This window comes from Grammomys surdaster, unplaced genomic scaffold (assembly GCF_004785775.1).
Source record: "Grammomys surdaster isolate TR1022 unplaced genomic scaffold, NIH_TR_1.0 126197, whole genome shotgun sequence".
In the NCBI taxonomy this organism is placed as follows: Eukaryota; Metazoa; Chordata; class Mammalia; order Rodentia; family Muridae; genus Grammomys; species Grammomys surdaster.
This window is the reverse complement of record NW_021621002.1, coordinates 3,319,625-3,330,244: the sequence shown is the minus strand read 5'-3', so window position 1 is coordinate 3,330,244 and position 10,620 is coordinate 3,319,625.

Sequence of the window (10,620 nt, the reverse complement as noted above, 5' to 3'; positions counted from 1 at the left end):
CTGGATGCAGGTTGAGCACCAGAGACCTGAAAACCCACCTCCACAATGACACACTTCCTCAAATAAGGCCGAACCTACTGCCACAAACTCACAGCTCCTAATACTACCACTCTCTATGGGGCAAGCATTCAAACACATGAATCGACGGGTGTTAAACATATTCTCACCACCATACTCCACTCTGATTGTTCCTAACACACTGGTTCTTTCCTCTTGGAGTAAGAAAATATTCAACCTAGGTTTTGTTTGTTTGTTATGTTTTCATTTTACAAGTATCCATAGTTAAAGAGACCTTGACATTTTAAAGGCGTTTAAAGTATTGGAATATTTAAATACTATGGGACTTCAAAGTTATAGTATTGTTGGGCCCTGCTAATTGAGGTTGCAGTTTACCATTGTCCCAACAGCTGAGCTTGGTGGAAAATGGGGAACTCTCTTTACCAGCAGTGCTTCTCCTTCTCTGACCTTGTCTGGGGAGCCTGAGACCTCTACCTGTGGGATGTGCTGTAGCCTGGGTGAGATTACAGGCTCAGCTTCTGGTCTCCTGATAAGAATCTCTCCAGCAAGCACCTGGAATTCCTGGAATGCTTCTCCATGCAAATGAGGTACCCACAGCTGTAGCTAACCCTACATTACCCACTCTAGAAATCTCTCTCCATTTCCCCAAAAACCATAAAGCCCTTGATTCACCCCAGTTAAAGTTGAGCTGCCTCTCTGAAGCTGATCCCCGGTCACCATTTCTGTTGTACTAACAGGCGGACCAAATCCTGTTCTTTGACTCTGCTCCCTTTTGTCCTCATGGGCCAGTGGCTAACACAGCCCCTGGGGAGAAGGGAAGACCACATAGTATGTCTTATATTGTGATATTGCTATTAACATGATCTCTTGGGGATAAAGAAAAAGAAAAGAACACAGTTTTGTGTACCAAGATGTCAAGAGGTTAATTGTGTTGGTTAGTTTGTTATCAGCTTGACACAAATTATGATCATCTGGGGAAAGGAATCCTTAATTGGTAAAATGCTTCCTACTTGTGGACAAGTCTGTGAGGCTTTTTCTTTTTTTAATTTTCTTTTTTTTTTGATGGATGTGAGATTAATTAGTCCAGTTCCATGGGCCAATGCCATCCCCAGGCGAGTGGTCCTGGGTTGTATCATAGCAGGCTGAGTGAGCAAGTGGGCAGTGTGCCTCTTTCTTCTCTGCTTTACTTCCTGACTTCAGAGTCTTGGCTTGGCTTCCCTTAGTGATAGACTGTGATGGAGAGGTGTCAGCTTTTCCTCTACAGATTGGATTTGGTCATGATGTTTTTCACAGCAACAGAAACCAAACAAGGGGCATTCATGTAGATAGGAATATGTATGTATGTATGTATGTATGTATGTATGCATGTATGCATATATATGATACATGTACCTTGTGTGTACGGGGTGAAAGGAGAGATTTATTCTAATTTATTGGAGATTATGGAGTGAGAAAGTCCTTCTGTTGGAGATCCAGGTGAGATGAGTATCTGACTCCAGTCTGATGGCCAGCAAACTCCAGCCCCCGGAAGCATTAAGTCTTTCTATTTAAATCTTCAGGCAGAAGAGAACTTGATGACAACCAGTCTGAAGGTGCTAGGAAGAATTTTCTCACATCCCTGAAGGGAGGACAGCATTTTTTTGTTCTGTTCAGGTTGACTGTAAGGGACTCACCACATTAGAGAGGGGAATCTGCTTCACCCAGTCTACTGATTTAAAAGTTAGTCTTATCTGGAAACATGCCCAGTAAAACACAGAATTATACTTGACCAAGGCTGTAGCTACCCAGGGCCCTGTCAAGTTGATATAAATTAACTATAAGATGTGAGTGTTGTGTGACAAAACGCTTCCTGGGAAGACATAACACATGCATCTACTCACCCCAGATACGAAAGAGGGAACCAACACAGTCCAACTTGGTGAACCAATGAATTTATTGGTCTTACTTATAGGAGTATGTGTAAGGGGTTACTTACATGTGCAGAAATGACTGGGAAAAAAAATAGCTTCATTATCATGGTCTGCTCCAGCATGGGTCAGAGCTCACAAAAGCCGGGAAGCCTGGAGTACACTACTCAGCCTACAGGCAGCTCACTTGGAGAATGTCCTTTCCAAGTGACTCTGGTCTAAAACTTCCAGGCAACTTGGCCTTTTTCTGCTTCTTTGCTGTTTAGATTAGTGGAGTCTTCTTTGTAGCTTGACTTTTCTGAGTGAGTCTTCTTTGTATCTTCGCTCAGTTAACTAAGAGGGACTCTCAGTTTTTTTTGCTTACTCTGATAGGGAGGGGCCCAGTGGATCTGGTCAGTTTCAGGGACTTCCTGGAGCTACTTTGAGTTGTTTACTTTCCTGCTTGTACAGCTTCCCCGGCAGGGTGGAACGTTCCAATGTTGGAGGAAACTCTTATACAACAATGAGTTACCTACTGTAAACATTTTGGGTTACACAACTTGCACCCTTTCCATTTTATTCCTGGCGAACAGCAGTTCACAGGGAAGCTGCTAAAATCTTTGGATCTTACGAGTCAGCAAACATACTGTTCATCAAAGCGTCCCCCACACAACTGGATGTCTGCGGTGGGCTGGCTCAGCTGTGATACCATCTCTTTCCATTTGAAGTTTTCATTTTCATATATTCAGGACACGTCAGAAGTTGAAGGTGTTTTTCCCTCAAAGCAATTTTTCTAGCTGTGGTGTGAGGTATTCCTCTGGAATAAACATTACCCCCTCAACCCCATCTGAGTTGAAAATCCCATTTCTAATCTTCTTTCTGATTGAGAAATGATAGAGTGGATTTGCCGGGAAACATCTGCCTGGGTGACAGCTGCCTGCCCCGAGGGAGTGGCCCTAAAGTAAGTGCATATTGTTTATGTTTATTCACCCAGGCATACATTTTAAAAATCACAGCCTCTACTAAAACCAGGGTGGGGGTGGGGGTGGAAGAATTGCCATTCTGTTGATTGGAAAATTTGTGTTCTAATATTGCATTCTATTTTTCTACTCGATGTCTGTGGGTGAATGTGACACCCTGCCTCTTCTTTCAGATAGAGGTAGACAGATGTGACTGAACCACCATTCGCTGCCAGTTTCTTTCCAAATATAATTTGTTGGCTAAGTCCTCCAGTCCTGCCAGCAGTCCTTACAGCAATAGCAGCGAGCTGGGAGCTTTTGCTTAGCTTTTTAATACTAATCCGTGTGGGTCTCCTATAGATCCTGCCTTGATTCTTCCAGGGTGTGGTCCTAGCATTGGATGATTTTGATAAATCCTCAGAGTTGCAAACCAGAAGCCGAAGAGCTTAACAAGATGGAAATCACTCGATACCCTTGGATCTTCTTAGAAACACAGGGTGGGGCCTGTCCAGACTTGCTTGAAAGTCGTTCAAAACCCTTAACACTTTAGGAATGCAAAAACTAACATGACCCTCTCCTATGTGTTGACCCTCTACCTAGAATTAAATTCAGCTGTGGGGGATGGAACTAGAGAAGTTTAAAATAAAAATATCTCATGCATTCAATGCCTGAGTCCCACTCATACCAAGTGACTAAATCATACCAAGGGCCCATGGTACATTTCAGACTAAGAAGGAAAGCTCTAGTGATGGGGTTTGGGTGGGGTACCACCCATAAGGTGGGTGGCAGGGTTTCTGACTAGGGAGTGCCTCTGGGATCTTTGAAATGCCTTCATTTTTGTAACTAGCATCTTCATTTCCCTGACTTCATGTCCCCGCCTGAGCCCTGTAGTGTAGAGCATGCATCTTTAGCTCTCAGGGAGCCTTGCCTGTCTCTAAGGCTAGCATTTTAGACAACACAAAAATGGCAGTACTGTCCTAGGTTCAGATAAGGGAAATAAATATCTAAAGTACATAAACCATCTTCTAAAGCCTCCGTGTCTCACCCCAGCAAAGGCTCAAACAGGAAAATATTTACTCAAGAGCGGAAACTTCAAACGAACTGGAAGGTAAGTTTCCTCCGTGTGTTCTGCAGAGGCAGCCAAGGCTGGCTTAAACTGGATAAATGCGACCTTGAGAAATTATTTATATTGTCTCCCTTTTTGATTTTTTTTGACCAAGAAAAAAAAAAGGAAGGTGTTACAGTCCTGGTTGGAGTGGTTGTGCATTTTGATTAAGACCTTATGAGTGTTCTGGCCTCAGTTTTCCTATTGGAAACTGTAGACAGTACATCTTAATTTAGGATTGTCACGAGTGTGTGACAAGGTGCTGCTGTTCTGAGCAGACCCCTGGCGTACAGTGAGTAATGAGTGTGACTTTTTGTATTACCAGTGGCTAGGAACTGAGTTCTTCCTAGTGGAGGAAGGGTGGAAAAGCACCCCAGTTGTTTAGTGGGGTGCTGGGGAGTCTGGAGAGGGAACTTGTGCCTTCAAGCTTCTTCAAGCTTTTTCTTGTCACTCTCAGAGATTCTTACGTATTCCCTTTCCCAGCAGTCCCTGTTCTCTGTCCAGGAGCCACAGTCACAAAGCACCTGCTGCACTGGAGCCATTGAGTACTGAGACGCTTGCTGGTTATAGACTCATTCACATAAAGATGAGGCAGATTAAGGGTTAAGTCCCTGTCCAAGGTTATCAGAGGAGATATAGCTCAATTAGGATCTGAACTAGGGTTTATCTCCAAATCCCAGGTCTGGATTATAGGTTTTGCTACCTCCCTACGTGGATGACATAGTTAGAGTGGATGAAAACTACTTTTGCCACAAACCACAATCCTTCCACACTCTTCTGAGAGAGAAAAAGTGAAGGCCTTGCACATTTGCCTTAAGGCACTAACAATGCCAAAACTCTCCAGCGGGCTTCTGTGTATCAGATGGAGCTGTTGTTTCATTCAATGACCACATAACTCTGTATAATAGGATTCAGAACCAACCCCATTTTAAAGATCAGGAAACTGAGCCTAAGGATATTGCTCAAATGACAAACTAACACAAATCTATCGGACTCCCAGGATACATATTAAGCCTCTCTAGAATCACTTGCTCATGTGTTGTTTTCAAATGGTCTGCAACGCTTAGAGAAGGCTGAGATGCATTCTTGGCATCAGTAGATGGGCTCAGGTCCTGGCTGCTAGCTCTCCTCCAGTGTGTATTCACTTCCTTAGAAAATGATTGTTCCTTTGTTGAATCTATTACTGTCATGGGAAAAGAGATGAAAATATTGATTCTGATTTTCTGTGGGTGAGGGCCAAGAATGCTCGTAGGACAATCATCACTTATTGATGAGATTCGTTCTGAGAACTGTGCCACTGTGACTGGGGGACTATCAGGGCTTGTGCTCCTGTGCTTGCCCCATCCAGGAGGGGAGGTCAGTCCCCACCGGTGCCTCTTCATTATATCAAGAGACCCAACGATCCCAAGGCTGCTGGCTGAATCACAGAGCACACCGTTTAACATTAAGCTTTGTGTTTAAATTTAAGAAAACTCCCTGAAACCATGTTAAACTTTATAATACAGCAAATATACAGAGCAGTAACATGTTCACTCTGGTCAATATCAGGAGTACTAGACATAACTGAATGTACTTCATTTCTTCTGTCTACTGGTGGACTTTTCCCAGTAACATCTTTACGATAGCTGGTTGTCTCATTTTCTTATGACAGTTACAATAGCCGTCATGATAGTATGTGGATTGGTCCCATTATAGTCCCTATGAGATGTCTACACGCATGTAGCCTGTAACCAATGGATACATCACTATGTGACACACATCTGTGTCGGCATACTGTTTATTTACTCAGTTCCCTAGGCCGATAAGCTCAAACTGTGGCTGAGAAAATGTCCATTACCTAGAAAATAGCTTTTGACGCTTGATTTTAGAGGCTTTTGTCAAACAATAAAAAAGCCAACTTTCCAGCTGAAAAGACGTTTGTCACTGACATGGATAACACCTGTGATTTCCAATAGAGGAGATCACGCTGTAGTTTAAACAGGTCCCAGTTGACGTATGAGGGTTCCAGAGAGTAGTGGCTGGCCCTGTACTGTGGAGTCCCAAGGCAAGGACATGGATTTCCTCAGATCTTTATTTCATACACACTGCTACACACAGTGACTGCCTGATAAGCTTTCTGAACGGATGACATAATGCATGAACAGATTAGCAGTTATCGGAGAAGAGATGCTATCCTAAGACACAAAAGCCAAACTCAGTCTGCTCTTGGCAGGCTTGGAGCTTTCTTTCTTTGCCTTTACCTTAGATTTCTCTGAGGACAATGAGGGCAGAAAGAATTGTATAATCTTAAATGCTAGGAAACAAAGCCGCAATGTGCCCTGTGTCAATGAAGTCTGACCTTACTTTGAGTGTAGCTAATGAATACATGTGTGTGCGTGTGCATGTATGTACTGCTCTCTGGCCTGCAAAGTGGCCATACTGGGTGCCAGAGGCATTGCTGCCACGGCTCAGCACCAAGTTCTAGGAACATCTGTGCCTGCAGCGTGCGGATCACCACTAGGGGTCTCCAGCAGCTACCGATTTGCTGTGGCAATCGGGTTTGCAGGCGGCCTCTCTTTGTCTGCACCCCAGGTGTGGACTCCCCTTTGTTCCCTGGCAGGGAAGCTACCTTCCCTGGAAGCCAGCTGGGTGCTCACTATGTCTTCTAAGCCACCACAGGATACCAGCATCTGCCTATAGTTTACTGTGTGCTCTCTCGGGAGAGGAGCCCGTGCTTTCTAGCAGGGTTGGGCATCTTGTATAGGAAACAGGGCTTGAACTACAAAGGGAAACAGTTCTCCCAGCAAGGATATTGATGATGAGGAATTGACAGCAAAGGGCCCACTTTTCAGGCCAGAGTAATTTGCCATAAAATATTTAAGGCTGCTTGACAAACAGCCCCACAATTCTCCCGTGAACGCAGACCACTGGATTAATCTTGCAAGTACAGAATATTTCATTCTGTGCTTAGCACAAGGAAAGGAAATGACCTTCTCCGAGAAACACCCCAAAGGAGTGCTGAGGGCAGCCCTGTGCACCCAGTCCATCCACTATGTGCTGTGCTCTGCCTGTCTTCAAGCATCAAAGGAATGCTAAAATAAAATAACAGATTACAGTAATGTAAGAGTACCCTGAACGCAATAAAGGAGTTTTAACAGTCCCGGCTGACGGGAGACAGAGCACAGACTGTAAACATGTTGCTCTTTTGCTTGCTTTTGTCATTTCAGTTGGTCTTGTTCAAGGCTAGAGTGTTCTCACATACCTGCCCACTGCCCTTTGTGGCCCTGAGATGTTTGTTGTTCATCACTCGGTGATCACAGGCCCTGAGGAGAAAAGCCATTCAATGCTTTGCTCATGTATTCAGAAGATATCACTTGATGACCTACTGTGTGCATGGCATGGTAAATTACACAAAAGCTTCACAAGTGACATTGGCCTATTCTCCGCCCATTCCCCACCCCCTCTAAGAAACGTTTAATGGTGAGGGAGAGAAAACTGTCATCACACCCAGCAATAGCATTAAGCCAAGACAGAAGTGAGATCTGCTGGCAGGGAGTGAGAGCATCCCATGGAAGTGCTGCCGGGAAAATGAAAATAGTCTCTGGGCAAAGTGTCTTCTGGTGAACTTTGACCTCAGCTCCACTGGTCAACAGGAAGGACCCGGAGAGAGATTAGTGTTGACAGCTCCTAGTACACAGGGCACAAAGAGAAAAGGTAACAGCTGAGAAGGAGACAACAGGAAGTACAGTTAGAAAGGGGAAGCAGGAAGGAAGGTTTTGAAGGTAGGGCCCTGTTCAGTTGCCCAGGTTTGACATCCCCAGTGACCTAGGCTGCAGGGCAGCTTGCTTCATGAGTTTCTGATTTGGTGATGAAATCGATGCTAAAATTATAGCTAGGGGCTGGTAAGATGGCTCAGTGAGTAAGGATATTTGTTCTCAAGCCTGAGGACTTGGGTCTGAGTTCAATTCCTGGATCCACATAGGTGAAGGAAAAAAACTTGACTCCTGTAAGTTGTCGTCATGTGCAGGCATGTATGTGGATACACACACACACACACACACACACACACACACATGCATAAACACATGCACATGTATATATATGTATGCATATGCACTTACATATAAACACATAGTCATACATATACATGCAAATACATATAAACATGTGCGTATACACATATGTGAACACACACCAAATAAATATAGAAATACGAAAAGAAAGTCAGCGAGTGCTAAGTTAAAGCAAAATGGCAATTTTAAATTCTCTGTCAGAGCACACTATTGACAAACTCTCCTTTTTCCCATAGATCCTTTAGCCTTTGGAGGAAGATGGATGCAATATTTAAGAAAATTGTACCGGATTACATTAAAGTTTAACAAATCTCAGCTCTTGATGGCAACGATACAGAATTGTGTAATGCCGTTCAGTAGTGAATTAAATGCACGAATGAAGGTTTTCTCGTTTCATTTGGGGAAGCATGTCAGAAGGAACCACGGCCAGTGGTTCCTGGACCTACTGACAAAGAGACTTAGCACTTTGTGTCAGGCCCTGCTTGTTAATGTACAGTCTGAAACATCTGGTAGGGAGACTCAAGCCCTTGGCCTTTGAACTGGAGAAAGTGGGTCTTGACCAGGAGCAGCCATGTTTTCCCTGCCGATTAACTTTCAGCAGTCCCAATGAGCCATCACCTTTCAGGTGTCAGTCCAGAAACTGGTACTTTATGTTGGTTCTCCATCTACCTCCTGTCGCAAGCTGGGCCTCACGGAAGCTCTCTCTTCTACTTCTGTATTGCACTGGTTTTACCTGGTAGTGGTGCCTTCACAGTGAGAATCTGTCCATCGCTTCATCTATTGGGAGTAGTGTAGATAATCATTGGGCCATACTTTGCTTTTAAAAATATTCATTTTATTATTTTACCTATATGTTTTGCCTGCATGTTTGCATGTTGTTTTAGTTTGGGTTTCCTTGCTGTGAAAAGACACCATGACCAAGGCAACTCTTATAAAGGAAAACATTTAATTGGGGCTGGTTTACAGTTTCAGAAGTTTAATCCACTATTGTCATGGCAGGGAACACGGTGGCATGCAGGCAGGCATAGTGCTGGAGAAGCTGAGAGTGCTACATCTTGATCTGCAGGCAGCAAGGAGGGGACTGGATTCCACACTCAATGGAGTCTGAGCATAGGACACCTCAAAGCCCACCTCCATAGTGACACTCTTCCTCTAACAAGGCCACATTGCCTCCAATAAGACCTCCCTATGGCCAAACATTCAAGCAACATGAGTCTATATGGGTCATTCCTATTCAAACCACCACATATACATACCACGTGGGTTCCTGGTACCCACAGCATTCAGAAGAAGGTGTTAGATCACCTGGAACCAGAGTTAATGATGGTTGGGAGACACCATGTGGGTGCTAGGACCTCAACCCAGGTCCTCTTTAAGAACAACAGGTATTCTGAATACTAAACCCATCTCTCCAGCCCACACACTTTTGCTTTTGTTACTAAAGTCCTGTGAAGGCAAATATTATAATCTGCACAAATAGAACCAGACATTTTGTGACATTTACGATAAATAATGAAGCCCATCACTTAAGGTTTGGGTCACAGATGATACTTTTCCCCAGTAAATAAGTCACAACTGGTTAGTTATCTGTAGGAGAGAAAGAAAACATTGTTCAAACAATTGGTTCCATCTTCCAGCGTAACAATTTACAACCTCTTCTGGAATACAGTCTTTGGGAATGGTACAGTATGGCTTCACAACCAGTATCTTTCTCACGATTAACAATATTCCATGTCATAATCAGTAGGAGAAGTGGAGAAACAGAACTGTAAGGTATTTGCTGACATCCTAGTTTGAACAGAGATGCTGGTTTTCTTCAATGCCCAGGTAGTAATGATCCTGTCTAGTGACATAGCCATGTCCACTCTCCAGACAACTAAATGTCATGTCTTGAACTCTGGGTGTCCAAGAAGTTCCACTCTCATAGATTGGTCAAGAGCATGCTGGGCAACTGTATGTCCCCATAGGGCTCCAAATGAGGTGACCTCAAGGTTGCACTGCCCTCCAAAAGTGGGTGGGATGGGGAGACTTGGCAGTACCTGATCAAGTTGACCCAGGCAGATCTGTCTTAAGAGCCCTGTAAATGAAGAGATACCTCAGTGTAGCTGAAGCAGCCCACAGACTTTCAGCAAGAGGTCCTTCCTCTGCTTTAAATTAATCAACAAACAAAAGTGGGTGGGGGCACCTGTTGGGCAATCACACTGGGATGGCCTCCTGGGAGGAAAATTTAAAATATACTTTAAATCAAGTAGAAAATGTGACATGAGTGCATATCGTGATCATTTAACACTTATTATTCAGTGTACATGAGGTCCTCTGCGGAGGTGGAGGACCCCTGGACCTGGCTGCTGTTCCCGAGTCACTCCCGATAATTTTCAAATGGACTATGTCCTTTTTTAACCATGTTTTTCAAAAACCGTCCTGCTCCCAATGCGAACACTTTCCGTTTTGCTCTATAATGAGAGTATTTTCATTCCTTTAATGTTTGCTTTTTTTCCTTTGATCTAACAATTTCTGTTCAAATTTCACAGTTTTCTCTAGCTTTAGGAATGAAAGAACCGATTACCCTGCTGGGAGCGTGAAACGGATTTTAATACATT